Genomic DNA, 12,969 nt, shown 5'->3' on the forward strand with positions numbered 1-12,969 from the left:
AAGGCCCCGGGCGCCACCGAGGGCAGCGGCCTCAGCTTCCTCGAGGAGGACGCGATTTGGAACTCGCCAGAAGGGCAGCGCAGTTAGGGCTTTAGGGCCACAGAGCCTCGTCACCGTCAGAGCGAGGCCTGGGTCTGCAGGAGGGTCCTGGGCACGGGATCCAAACCCTGCACACTTAACAGACGCAAGACTCAGAAAAAGTACTGTGCAGTTTTAATTGCGTCAAGTTCTCAGGAACAGGGTGTCACCTGTGTTTTCCCAGGCCTGTCAGGGGAGGCCTAGATTGATTTTCCCAACGTGGTATAAAAAGTACTTCACGCCTAAGACCCAGTCTGCTTCCTTAAATAAAGGGCACTGGCTGCCTGCTGGAATCCTCCTTCCAAGGGCTGCGCATTTCAGTGTTTACTGAGGGCCCGCGGCAAACTGCCTTGTGGAGCTAACAGGCTAACGTGCATGCGTGCGTTTGTGCAGGTGTTTACTTGTTAAAAGAAAAAATCCTTCGTGTTCCTTGTGTTCTGATGGTACTGAGTCTTAAAATTTCTTCAGAAAAGATTCACTCCCAGGCTACAACTTGGATTAAGAAGAGTCTGTTCTTTGCATGGCCTGCAGCTGCTTTTTAACTAGGAATACTGGCTTGCATCTCTGCATCCCCGTTCCCAGCCGAGTTTTAATAATGTGATCATTTTGATGATTTAAGTAGATTCTGATATTAACTCAAAGCCAGTAAAGCATTTTAAATGATACAGGAAAAATATATTGACTCCGTGTCAAATTAAAGAATCATGTCATTTAAAAATAAAGGCAGAGTTTTGAAGGCTGACAGGTTGGGTAACATGCATACACATGTACCCCAGCAGTTCCCAGCCTCTTCAATACCAAACACCCTTTATACTCTCTCCACAGGTCACGTGTTCAGAAAGATCCTACTCCACTAAACAGCATTTATTAAGTAATGATTCATCTTCCCACTTAAAAAAAAAAAAAAAAACTGCAATGTTTTTGTACATATAACTGCCAATCAGAGCTTTCATGAAACCTGAGCTAACCTGTTGGTAATGGTGGATTCCAACCTAAAAAACTCATAGTCTAATTGCATGTTCACATGTTTTCGTTAAGGCCTTTGGAAACTGAAATTATCCAAAGACCTCCAAGAGAACTGAGGCTCACAGACTAGAAGAGGGGCTGGGAAATGCCAGGATGCCCTATCACGCTCTGGTCTTCTCTGCAACTGGAAGGTGGGAGGTGGGAGAACAAGGCTATTCGGCTTTCACGTTTTGTCTGCCTGGGTATAAATCCCAGTCTTGTTGCTTACAAGACCACTTTAGGCAAGTTATTTCACCTCCCTGGACCTCAGCTTCCTTATCTGTAAAATGGGGCTACTTTTATTATTTGTGCATATTATAGAAGCTGAGAATTAAATGAGATAATACACGTGAAGCATTTACAACAGTATCTGAAACATAGCAAGTGCTAGTTGCAAGCTGTTGTGGCTGTTGCTAATATTGAAAGTTAATATTCAGAGTTATTCATATATTTATTTGTTGCTGGGGTTTGAACCCAGGACCCTGCACATAGGCTTTACCACTGAGCTATACCCCCCCAATCCAAGTAGTCAAGAGTTCTAAATTCCTCCCATCCAAGCAGTGAGAATCAGCCACTGTGTGTGTGAAACAACCTTTATACTCTAGAAATTTTCCATGGGTAATCTGCTAGGGTCACATGATGAGTGACATAGGGGATTTAAGCACAGGTCTGACTCCACAGTCCACTTTCTTGCTTTGCTAACTGTTCCAGGTGGTACCTTGATCAGACGCTGTCAACAGCTTGTTACTGGTGAAATCGGCTCTGGCTTTCCTAAGAGGCTTAGCAAGTGAATAGCTCCTTACAAACACTTGGAAATTCACAAACAGTGGCATTTCTTTCTCATTGGAGCCAAATGTTTCTCCAGAAGTGACTAGATTTCCCCAAATTGTTATTAATAACTGAACTATCACAGCAACAGTGTTAAACACTGAAGCCTAAAACTTACATAATCTGCCAGGCCTTCAAAATTTTCCATCCTTCCTCATAACCAGTCGCGCAGAGTTTCTCTTAATCATTCTTCTGAGTATGGGGAATAATCTGGAAATTTCCAGGAACATCCTACCTTGTCATATTTATATTCTTTTCTGTAAAGATTTGTTATTTTTAAGATAACTAAATGTGATATATTTTCTATATAATTTCATTTCAATACCTTTATGAAGAAAAAAAAAAATTCCAAGAGCACTTTCAAGCATCTCCTCTCTTAAATCTCCACCATCTCGGCAGTGTGGCTCTTGAGCCTTTTCCAGAGGCCTTTTTTTAAGAAGCTGCCCTTGTTTTCTACCTCATGTCATTTACTGCCTATGCAATTTCTGTTTTCCTGGTACTGCCTGCTTTTGCTTTCTGACTAACACTACTGGACAGTTCTACATTGATGGCTGCCTCCTCTTTCTATGGGGCTTTAGGATCCTCATAATATCATATAAAAAGACCAAAGCATTGTCTCTTAAGCCCACTTGCTTTCTTTGTTTCCCACTCAGATTAGGAATTCATAACTCCTACCTCCTGTGCTTACAGCTCTGTTAATTGATGGTTTTCTTTTCCCCATCTGGGGCTCTCACCAAATTCTATCAGGAGGACTCCCCTCCTGTGGCTGCTTATCCCTTTCCCTTTAAGCATTTTAAGGAAGTCTCTTCCATATCATTTTCTCTCATCTCCGCCACATTCCTGAAAGGCCTCTTGTGTGTGAGGTCCTGTTGACGTCCACCACAGCCTCTGAAGAGGCATTGTTTAGAACTGGGGTGTCAACTAATGTGGCTGCCTGTGGGAGCCTGGCAGATAACCTAAGTGGTGTGAACTGGGCCCTACAGAATTCCCATCCCACCTAACTAGCAGTGGGAAATGGGGAGTGGGGGTGCTCACCGTCCAGCCTTGGGATAATCATTGCAGGTGGGAATGCCAGATCGGCAACATATTCAAGGAAGCAAAAAATTAGGATTTTTATGTAAGTTCTATGAAATGTCAACTACTAAAAAAAGGAAGAAGCCTCAATCTGATCAAGCCTCCAGGTGTAGCTACCAGTTTACAGGTAATCTCTAAGACTGAAACTGCACTAAGGGATGCATTCATCTAACTTCTGGTTGGGGGAAACTCTAAGGTCAGAGCATTTTCTCAACATTTTTTTTTCCTTTGAAAATAGCAATAGTAAGTAAAAGGAAGAGAGGGAAACCTGTAGATTAAATGGAATTTGAGAGAATATCAGTTGCACTGTATGGACCTTATTTGGAATTGTGCCTTGAACTAACAAATTGTTTTGTTTTGGTACCAGAGATCAAACCCAGCGGTACTCAACCACTTAGCCACATCCCTAGACTGTTTTATTTTTTATTTTGAGACAGGGTCTCGCTAAATTGCTCAGGGCCTTGCGAAATTGCTAAGGTTGGCTTTGAACTCGCAGTCCTCCTGCCTCAGCCTCCTGAGCTACTGAGATTACAGGTGTGCACAATCATGCCTGGCCTTTTTTTTTTTTTTTTTCTTTTTAAATGACCTAATTAGACAAGTTCAAATGCTGACTATGACAGGTAATGTTATTAAGGAATTGTTGTTTCTTGTTGGTATGATATGATAGTGTTATTTTTCTTTTTAAAAAAATATTTTTTCTAGTTATCGATGGACCTTTATTTTATTTATTTATATGTGGTGCTGAGGATCAAACCCAGTGCCTCATACATGCTAGGCAAGTGCTGTACCACTAAGCTACAACTTTATCCCTGTTGTTGTTCTTTTTGAGTAATTCATATTTTTAAATGTATTTTTAGTAGTCTACATATTAAAAAAATGTAGTTTAAAAAATTTTAAACTCAAAGAAGAATTGCAAGAATAGTGCAAAAATCTCCTGTGTACCTTCAACCTAGATCTTTTCTTTCCTTCCTTCCCTTTGAAAGTTGCAGACATCGTTCCCTTTTACCCCCAAAGTATCTTTCCTAAGAAAAGAAGTTTTCTCTCAGAACCTGTATCTTTTACTGAATCATACTGAATTGTTTAGAGATAGAATGAGATGAGGTCTGGGATTTGTTGGGGGTGGTTCATTAAACTAGTTTTCTGCTTCTATGTATGTTTAAGATTTTCATAGTGAAGTTTTGAAAGTTTATATTCATGAAAGACTTAATGATATGAAAGGACCGACACTATGATATTAAGAGGATAGGAATTTGTCTACAAAACATTGTCTCAACAAACAAAAAAGTCACGTTGCCCAGATAAAAGACTGCCAAAATGTGAACGTCCCAGCTTATTGACAGTAGGTGGATGTTATTTTTATAATAAGGAAAACAGGTATATATGGAAAAAATTTTTAAAAAATAAGAAAAAAAGGATAAAACTAAAAATTTAGAAAACAAAAAATCCTGGAAACTAATTAAATTAAAAATATTTTTACAAGTCAAACAAAACACATATGCAGGCTGTATCTGGCCAATGGATTCCCAGAGCAGCAAATTTTGATTTTAAAAATGGGTCTGCAAGGGGCTGGGGATGTGGCTTAAGTGGTAACGCGGTTGCCTGGCATGCGCGTGGGTGCTGGGTTCAATCCTTAGCACCACATAAAATAAAAATAAAGATGTTGTGTCCACTGAAAACTGAAAAATAAGTATTAAAATATTTTAAAAAAATGGGTCTGCAAACTACAGCCCTCAGGTCAAATCCAGCCTGCCACTTATTTTTGTATGGTCCACAAGCTACTAATGGTTTTTACATTGTTAAATAATGAGAAAAAAAAAATCAAAGGAAGACTATTATATTACATAAAGTTTATATTATATTACATAAAATTTGTATTTTATAAAATTCAAATTTCAACTTCCACAAGTAAGTTATTATGGAGACACAGCCACAGTCCTATTATTTTATTAATATTATATATTATTACATTTTGAAACTCATCAATACAAACTTTGTGGACATTTACTTTCTCTTATATAAATACACATTCAGTGTCCTCAGTTTTGCCGTATCACCTTAAATAAAATTTATGGGAGGCCATTGATTTAGAATGAACTACTATTACTCTGGACCCCAACAGACCAAAACTCTAATGGAGTCACTCATGCTAAAGCTTCACATCACTTAATTGGTATTAAGCTGTTTATCTGACCTTCTGAGAAATCAGAAGACAAATCCCCAAACAGGCCAGTTTTAGCGGCATGATAAGGAAGTCCCCTCTGCTTTAATCCTTATAAGGAAAATAACCTGAAGTAACCCTGCGTGAACCAATCCGCTTTTTGTTGTATGCTGTTTCCTTGTTCCTGCTCAAGCTACTTATAAACCCCGATTTTTCTGCCAGGCCTGACAGTGTGCCTTTCTCTTTTTTATAGATGGGGTGCTGCCTGGTTCACGAATTGCTAATAAAAGTCAATCCAATCTTTTAACTCAATTTGTTGAAATTGAGCCTCTTGACACCGCAAGGCCTAAAATATTCACTATCTAACCCTTAACAGAGCAAGTCTGACAGTCCCTGGTAAGGGACTGGGCTTCCCCTGTGACCCAAGAGCAGCTTGGTTTAGCGGAAAGAGCACAGAACCGGGAGTTGAAGCCCTTAACTCTCCAGAGGACCTCGGGAAAGAACTTCTCTGGCCACAGTCTTCTCAGTGAGAGAACAAAAGGGGTCTAACTGAAATTCGTGGTTTGAATTCCCCAAAGAGCTGGGCAAGGAGTACAGGGACAATGGCAACACTAAGTGCTACTATGCCACCAGGCCTGACCTCCCTGGAGACCAGAGTCCCCATGGACACCAGGACCAGGATTTGCATAGGCTCCTGCTGAGCAAGCAAGCAAGAAGGCAGCTTTGGGGGCTCCCAAAGCACCTCATTGTGCCTGCCGTGGGCAACGTGAGTTTGAGAAAAAGAATTCCTCAAATCTGTAGCTTATGGCAGGTTGGTTGGGTAGATCTTCGATCAGTGCTTTGTAGAAGACCAAAAGCGTGCGTAAAAGGGCTGCTCAATTCAAGTTCAATTAGATCTAGCCGAGCAACAGGGGGTGGGGGCACTGGTATTCTCAGCAGGCAGAACAGGAACCTGGGCATAGGCCTGGAAACTTAGACTCCAGGATAAATCACCTTTAGGGGCATCAATCAGCAAGCTCTGCACACAGGCAGTGTGGGACACTTCAGCAACAAGGTCAACATTATGACGAAACCAGACAGAACATCACAGTACCCGGTCTCTACACAGCCTGGCAGCCTGCACTCGGGGCTCTTCCAAACCTTCTTTTCCTGTCCTCTGCTTTCTCCCGCTCACCCTGCATCACCAGCTTCAGGGTGCGGCAAAGCAGCCACTCCTTTTTGCTGCCTCCTGACTATCCCTTTGTTCCTTCTTTCTTAGCTCCTGCGCCCCCCACCTGCCCCCTTGCTGCCCTCTCCAGCCTGTGCCGGTTACCCATTTTGCTTCCCAGGGGAGCACCCCATTCTCTTCCACATGGTTTCCCCAACACCATGTGTGCGTTAGAGAATCTTTCCCTACTAAATGTCCTCCTTTTTCCTTCCTTAGCTCAAGACACAAAGAAAAAAAAAAGTTGGGGGGGCGGATTACAAGGGCACTGCCCTTCTGGGATTTAACCACATTCTCAGCTGGTGGCTTTTGTTTTCTCATCTCACTGGCTTGTAAGGCCCTCGGGGCAGGCACCATGCGTCATGCTCAGCACTGGGGAAGATGGGCAGCACTGTGAGGCCTTAATTAGAGCAAGGCCTCAGACCGGGAAGGAGACTTCAGTATGCAAAAGGGAAAAAAAATTTCAAAATATCTATTTGGCAGCCACGGGGTAAAGAAGAAGGTGGTTTATTATGAAAGCAATGAAAGCCTCCATCACCTTTCTCTCAAACACAGAATGAATATTTATAGTGGTGGTGTTTTAATAAACAAAACAGGACCAGAAAACAAACTCCCTCTGATGACCAAATGTACTGAGTCTGCACTCAAGAGCTGGTCTCGAACTCTGAGCAGAAATAGCTGCAGGAGCAAGGAAGCCATTAAAGGAAAAGATGCAAAATCAGTTGCAAGATCGAAAGAGTCATTTTCCGTTCAAGGAGCTGTTCGGGCCATGGCAGTGGCACCCTGGGATCACCTAAAAAAGACAAGGGATTTGGCAACTGGTCCCTGAGTTACCTGCTCCCCAGAAAGCCTACTTCCTTCTGCAGGACAGTCAGCTGGGAGAACCCCACTCCCACCCTGCTTGTCAGCTGGGGAAGGTAAAAAGCAAAAGCATCTTGCCTGCATCACAAATTCAAATTTCTGCATTCAGGGGCTTCTCAACTTAACATCTGCTCATGAATGCAAAAGTGGCAGCCGTTATTGAGGTCACCTGGCAATGCAGGCAGACCAGCTTGGAGAAGGGCAGCCAGACATACGGTGGCTTATTAGGAGCCAAGGCATCTTGAGAAAGTGGTGAGAACAAAACACAGGTCCAAGTGAAGAACTGTCCTTGTCATGGGCTGATCTGCCCCCAATTGAAGACTAGACTTCAGGGAATAGTAACAAAGACCACCAAGAAAACTGCATCCTATTCATTTCTTTCTGCAACAGGGAGGACACACAATTGTGACTGTCCACATCATGCCCTAGCCTTATGTGGGAACCTGGATGGACTCCCATAGGCAACATGTCAATATTCCATTCTACTTAGATTATAGTAGTGTCTGTCACATAGTAGATGTTCAACAAATACCCCAAGAAATGAACCAAATGGTTGAAGTCCTCTCCCCTGTTGATAAGCAGCAAGGTTCTACTACAAAGGACTAGAAGAAGCTTATCTGCATGTAGTGGGATGATTCTCAAAACCAAATGAAGTACAAGGAGACAGGCAGGCCATCTCCACCATGCTAAGCAAAGTCTGCTAAATTATAAAACAATTCTGGAAGTGCTTCTGGAATATCCAGAAGGCTCTGAAGACACCTTATGGTTTGTAACTGGTAGAACAAACCCATCCCTTGTTCTCTGACCTTTGTTAGCTGACCAGCTTAAAAGGCATGAAAGAGTATTGGGTCTTAAGAATGTTCTTACCAGGGGCTGGAGTTGTGGATCAGTGGTGGAGCTCTTGCCTGGCATGTGGGAGGCCCTGGGTTCGATCCCTGGCACTGCACATAAATAAATAAAAGGTCTCACCTTCTAAAGGCTTTATCACCTCCCAATGACATCACAAGCTGGGACCAAGCTTTTAACACATAAGTCTTTAGAGACTTTCACGATTAAAACTGTGGTATTTCAAATGTTTCTTTTTTTTTTTTTTTTAAAAAAGATCCATTGACAACTAAAAAATATTAAAAAAAAAAAAAAAGGAATGTTCTCAGCATTGTTTGCTGTGTGGAATAGAGAAAAATCACTGCTAAGCAGTAAGGTCTTAAAACAAAACACCCACAGGCAAAGAGGTCTGCTGAGCTAGAGAATTTTGGTGAAACCTGAAATAAATCTCTCTGGTGGGGGGCACTCTAGGATAGAGAGAGCTTCTCGATAAGATGGGACAGACCCTTCCGCCATTTTGCCTTTTAAGAAAATTCAATGGCTATCTATGTGCTTTGTTGTGAGTTTAAATTCTGGAGCTCTTGTAAAAAACAAAGCAAGAAGTTTCCCAGAATTTTTCTTGTTCCGAAAGGCCTTTCTTGGGTTGGCATAGAATCTGTGCCAGGATTTCATCACTACCCAGGCCTGCAAGGTCCTGAGTTTCATGGTACCTTCACCTTCATAGGCATTTTCAGGGTAGCAACTGGGTCAGAGGCAATGACCTCACTGGCACCAACCTCTAGGAGTTTGTCAAAAACCAGCGCCTGGGCCACTCTCCCACTGAGGGAGAGCTTACCTAAGTAAGGCTCAGTCGTGCAGTGGTCAGACCTGGCTCTGAGAGAGCTGCAGGTACACAAAGAAAGAAGAGTCTGAGGCTTTGAGCTTCAGTCCTCCTCTGCTGGTGAGGCCCCATCAAACCTCCACCCGGTGGGCTCCTCGCACCAGGCAGCTCTCTGCTCAAGTGCTCCCGCCCCAGGGAGACTTTCTCTGACCCGCCATTCTCCAGTGGCCATCCTTTCTGGAATGGATTGTGTTCATTTTTTAATTTCTTATTTTATTTTTCGTTTTTGCACTTTTCTTCTTTAATTATTCATTGGCGTCTTTATTTTTGCCTACTTCTCCCACCTCCTGTCCTGCCATAGTACAGACAGGCCCAGGAGAAGCAGGCTCTGGTCTGTCTTGCCCGTTGCTATCTCTCTCTGGCTTGTGGAATATGTCTGATATATAGTAGGTGCTCAGTAAATGTGTTAATTGTTTAATTACCAAGAAGGCTGTTTAGAATAGCACTTCTCTTAGAAGGAAGCAGTTGGAATGAGCCACACGCTACCAGAAACCCAGAGGTTAGCATGATTTAGTACCAAAGAGAAAGATGCTGGATCTTTTCCTAGATCTTTCTCACGTATCAAAGCAGTAAAGATACTAAGTCACGGTCTGACTACCAGCCTGTATACGGGGGATCGGTAAAAGTGGCTGAAATAGCTCAACCTCACTGTAGTAGTAAGAGCTGAAATCCTGTACTCCCACTGAATCAAAGCTTGGAAAGAAACGTTTCCCATTCTCCAAATGGGGTGAGGGGGGAGAGTTGAGAATTTTACACTACAAAGCATCCAGGCAGAAAACCACACGTTTGCCCATTTCATTTTGGTGACAACAAAGCCGTTGTTTGCACATTCTTCCTGTCCCACCTGCTCTGGCCTGCCCAGTATAAACACCTTAGCCAAGAAGTGTGAATGGGGTTAGCATAGTCTTTCAAACAGCGAGGTTTAAAGGGGTAAGTGCCATCTTCAATCAGCAAGAATCATTTTCTGCTAATCTAGGAAATCCAATAATAATTGTAAATGGGTAAGTTTAGAAAAGCTTTGTGCCTTGTAAATATTTCTGTGAAATATGAAGGCAGAGTATTAGGCGAAACACAACAAAGTAATAAATAATAATTACGCTTCTATTCACTGGTCTATTTATTAGAATAGTCTATTTATTAGAATGGTACAATATACTTCCCAACAGGCTTTATTTGGCTTTCTGGCTCCTCAAATTGTATTTAAAATTCTTTTAGGCACGACCAAGAGCAACCAAAATGAATAATGCCATTAAAAAATAAATCATTAGGTATGAAAATCTACAAGATGATGCAACCATCCCTGAGTTAAAAACAAAAGGATCGACATCTATAAATGTTGAATCTCTCAGGCATTCATTTTATGGTAAAAACAATTACATCGCATCCATCTAATCTTGTAATTAAGATTCAAATGGGTTCAAAATGATTAATTTGTACTGGCCTATCAAAATAGAAGACTTTGTAGTTGTAATCTTCCTGAATAGCAATGGTGTTTTAATTACAAATGCCTGGCTCGATATTTGCTCAAGAGCAAATGACAATTAGCCGGATCCTGCTGCAACTGTTAATGCTACTGCTACTAAAATAAATGGCAATACTGAATCAGGTTTCTGACATTTCCCTTCAGTTCACGATCTGATGGATACTATATTTGAAATGTACTTAGTCATTTTAAGTCACAGGCAAGAAGGAAAATGGCTTCCAAACAGCTTTAAAAAAAAAAAAGGTGTTGCAGGAAGGATATTTCGTGGGAAGCCTAGAGCACGAAATCACTCTGAGATGAATCATGTTCTAATGTAATTGAGCCAGAGACAGATTCCAAGCAAACTACTTTAGTTGGCCTCAAAACAACACAACAACAACAACTACCACCACTCTGGAGCCCACAAGAGGCTTGATTGTACAGATAACGTAGGCAAACTGCTAGAATAAAGCACCTATTTACACAAATGCCCCTGAGTCTCCACGTTCTTCACTGGGAGCAAACCTCCAGGAGGTTCAGGCTGCTAGTCTTCCTCCTAACACACCTACTAAGACGCTTTATAGAAGCTCAACGTGCACTTGCCGTTGCGGGGGGGTAGGTTTGGCTTTGAGTCCTTCACTATTCAGAGCTCAGGGGTCACCAGTGGAGGGATGGGGAAAAACAGGAGCACAAGCATTTTCTGATTCTCAGAATTTCTGAAATATCTTTTGTTTCAGAGGCGCTGGTGAATTCGTGATAATGAAACTACACCTCTGTGCACCAACCTTGACCTGCACTCTGGAGCACAGTACAAAGGAAACCTTAATTTTGAAAGTACTGAGCACAAAGGAGGAAGAAGAAAGCTTGTCACTGTGCAAGCCTTCTCTATATATTTAGAAATATGGTTTAATCTCTAAGGCTTGAAGACCGCATTTTTAAAACGTCTAAAATCAGATCAGGTTCTATATGAGAGGAAACAACTGCACAAGGTTCATTAAATATTTGTTTCCTTTAAAAACACATTCTTTTGCATATCTGTTATTGCATTTTTAAATACGCTTTGGTTACCAAGGAAACAGGTTCCGGCCCAGTGTTAATTTGAAACTAAAATATATTTGAGAAGTTAAGCTGAAAGGAAAGAGCTCATGAAATTATTTTTTTTTAAATGACAAAATTTGGTTCTTACAGAACCACAACTCCATGGTCTGTAATGAGCCATTGTAGGGGCTCCATTTCACTTAGTGAAGCTCTATTTCTTCTAAGAGGGCCATCTATATTTAATATTTCCCCCATTAAAGACTGTAACCCCTCATCCCCCTAAATGATATGTACATATCTAAATAGTGTATGTGACCTTATATACTATCCCAAATTGGTTTTGGAAGCATATAAGTTTTTATTTTCATCTTTCATATAACACGTTTTAAGACCGCTTCTTAAAATTTTAATATTTTTAATGTTTCTTATTAAGCTTATTTGCGCTCTTTGAAATTATCTCTAAAAACCCTTTTACTTTTAGTTTCAAGCAAAAATGAAGCTTAATCATCAGACTTTTCAAAAAATTCTTTTGTTGTCTGGAGGCGCCACACCTATCATATAGCTGATTTTTTTTTTTAAAAAAAGAATCAACTCACTTTTGCAGCAGAATCATTTGATAAGCTCTACATTTATATAGTATCTGAATAGACAGGCTATCCAGTTTAATACCCTTCCCCCAAAAGACTACAGGTATCTTATTTTTTATTTTAAAAGTCATATTTTAATGCATCTAATGATCTTGCTGCATGGCTCAGAAAAATCTATAAAACATGCAAATTTCAACCTACCTGTATGTGTCACTTAATGCAGTCCTAGCATGACAAGACACTCAGCCATTTTTATGGAAGGCGATGGAGACCAACTGATTTCTCCGTCTTCTTGCTCACAAGTTTTAGATGCAACTGCCACACACACCAAAAAATCATACGCAGAACAGCTTGAATGTGCTGTGATCACGGGAACTGAATTTATCAACAGGAAAACAGGACTGAAAAGAGAAGTTTCTCATCCAGGGTTTCTCTGAGGCTGCAACCAAGGAGGTGATGTGTTGAATTTTTTTTTTCCCCTTGCTCCTCTGAGAGTTCAAAGCTCGGAGCTGACCACTGCAAAGGCCACTGTCACATTTGCTGAAAATCAAACCACTGATACCAGTACTGAAAATACAAATTTGAGAACCCAAGTTGCTTGCACAGGACGGAGTGCATAAGAGTTAAAAATAGCTTCCACCTTGCCTCCTACCTGCATAATAAACATGTAAGTTTCAAGTGTTTAATTTGATACTCACATTAATTAACAATACAACATACATTATTTAAAAGACAGCAAATGCAAGAAGAAAGGGGAGACACCATCTGGTAGCAGAGTTTTGTTGTTGTTGTTTTTGGTTTTAGGGTTTTGTGGGGTTTCTTTAGCTTTGTTTAAAAAGGAAGGTAAAATTGTATTTTGAATGTAATGAAAACATCCAAATGAATCGGAAATGAAAGGTGATGTCGAAATACCTAAGGCTGTAAGAGGGGGAAAAAAAAAGTCTTTGCTACCAGATGATATGGCACACA

At 41.1% G+C, this 12,969-nt stretch overlaps 1 protein-coding gene across 1 annotated transcript in view; it reads right to left on the reverse strand.

The window, feature by feature from the left end:
- Positions 1–12,969, reverse strand: part of Zbtb38 (zinc finger and BTB domain containing 38) — a 70,276-nt gene that overhangs the window by 38,612 nt on the left and 18,695 nt on the right. Inside the window, exon 4 of the mRNA XM_015486987.2 lies at positions 12,202–12,652. The gene's annotated coding sequence lies outside the window, so the exon portion shown is untranslated. The remainder of the gene's footprint in view (positions 1–12,201; positions 12,653–12,969) is intronic.

Source organism: Marmota marmota, unplaced genomic scaffold (genome assembly GCF_001458135.2).
Source record: "Marmota marmota marmota unplaced genomic scaffold, marMar, whole genome shotgun sequence".
Lineage (NCBI taxonomy): Eukaryota > Metazoa > Chordata > Mammalia > Rodentia > Sciuridae > Marmota > Marmota marmota.